The sequence below is a fragment of the Otolemur garnettii genome, unplaced genomic scaffold, assembly GCF_000181295.1.
Source record: "Otolemur garnettii isolate 467f Iridium unplaced genomic scaffold, OtoGar3 scaffold00287, whole genome shotgun sequence".
In the NCBI taxonomy this organism is placed as follows: Eukaryota; Metazoa; Chordata; class Mammalia; order Primates; family Galagidae; genus Otolemur; species Otolemur garnettii.
In genome coordinates, this window is record NW_003852682.1 from 1,033 (window position 1) to 3,125 (window position 2,093).

The 2,093-nt window shown below is 37.0% G+C and overlaps 1 pseudogene; it reads right to left on the bottom strand.

The window, feature by feature from the left end:
* Positions 1-576: 576 nt before the first annotated feature.
* LOC111722602 lies at positions 577-912 on the bottom strand (annotated as a pseudogene).
* Positions 913-2,093: the final 1,181 nt, after the last annotated feature.

Here is a 2,093-nt window from a genome sequence, read left to right on the forward strand (position 1 = left end):
GATGATACAGATTTCAGCTGAAATTTGTAGTATATTCTAAGAGCTGCCAAAGTCCCAAGAACTAGAGAAAACTGCCATCCACAAATAAACTACCAAAGTAAATACAAATACAGTGTGGTTCTAATTTTCTTTCATACACTCTCAGACAACCCTAAATAACTTTATAAATACCTTATTTTAAAAAGCAATTTGAAAACCTACCAAAACTATTTAAAATATATAAATGCAGAGCTCTCAAATTTCCTTCAATTGGGCCAGAAATAATGAAAAAATATGATCACAGTTACAAACAGAATGAGTGGAATGTTTAAGTTTAGGACAACCAAAAAGCCCCATGTCACTTTTTAAAAAAATATATAATCATTTACTCAAATATACTGTGAATAGGAATGGTTATAACACAGGAAGCAAAAATAAGCTTGAAAGTGAAATTTCTAGAATCTCATGAAAATAATACCATCCCATATTGCAGATGCAAAAGGAAAAATAGTTCTAATGGGGTTAAGAGTACTCTGGTCATCTTCATTTGTTTGGTTTTTCAAGGTGTTAACTATTCTCACTTCCAATATCACAAAGTTAGGACACAGGAGGAGCTGATGGGTCTTGCCCATTATTAGCACTGCTTTCCAGATAGGTTGGATCCTTTTAGATTAAGAGGTCTCAGTAAGAATAAGATCACTGCAATAACCATCAAGGCCATCAAGGTCATAGTAACATTGATGCCATTATCACCACAGGGTCCTAGTAATTTCTGAAGACATTCTATGTCTGTGCAGTAGGACTGCGACTACCACAACAGATTAATCAGCCTTCTTATTGCATGTTCATGAGAGCAAACACATTCACAGGGATTGAATCCACCTTCTGCCATGATTACCCAGCTTGATTTTACTTGACTGTTTAAATCCACCCAGACAATAACCAGTGGGGCAGGGAGGATAGGGGTCATGATGAAGGCTGGGCAGAAAGACTGCCTTGAGCTTCCAGAATGCTACAGTTGCTCCAGACACCACTACCCACTATTGGTCCTGGATGATGGCTCCTCCCCATCCTCTGTTTTGATTTGATTGACCAGGTCATTCTTAAACATGAGACCCAGATCCAAGAGAAGACTTTTGAGCTAACTCAATCATTTAAAGTAGCACAAAAGAAGAGAGAAAAAGCAGAGAAATCTCTTAGAGAGATAAAAGAATACACAAAGTATACAAATATATAAATCATAGGTATTCCTAAAAGAGAAGGAGAGAGTCCTAAAAGTGTAGAATCTCTATCTGAAGAAATTATTGTTGAAAATCTCCCAAGGATTGTCAGAGAACCAGACCTACAGGTAGTAGATGGCCATTGAACTCCAGGACAACTGAATTGAAACAAAGCATCTCCTAGACATTGTAATTGCCTTGGCAAAAGTCAAAATCAATGAGAAAATTCTGCAAGCAGCCAAGTGTAAGAAGCATTTGACCTACTTGCACACTCCACTAAGGTGACAGTGGACTTTTCAGTGGAAAATTTACAAGCCAGTAGAGAGTGGGCTCCTCCCTTTACCTTCAACCTTCTCAAACAAAATAATTGCCAGCCTAGGATTCTGGACCTTACAATAGTAAGTTGCATATTTGATGGATAAATCAAATCTTGTACTACCAAGAAAACATTGAGGAAATTTGTCACTACAAGATTAGCTCTGCAGAAAGTACTCAGACCCATACTATAAACAGACTAATTCAATGAACCACCAGGAAAGTAAAGACACACCCAGAATCTAAATGACTATGAGTAGCTTCTACAATGGCCCCCAATGATAAAACAAGGCAACAAGCCTCCACACAACAACATGAACAGAAGTTCACCATACTTATCAATTATCTCAATAAATGTGAAAGGCTTAAATTTCCTACTGAAGAGGCATAGATTGGCTGACTGGATAAAAGGTTACAAGCCAAATATATGCTCTTTTCAGGAAATACACCTAACTCCTAAGGACAAATCATGACTCAGGGTGAAGGGTTGGAAAATAATATTTCAGAAAAATAGAAAGCAAAGAAAGCAGAAATTACATCCTTTTTGCAGACAAAATTGACTTTAAAGCAACAAAAGAA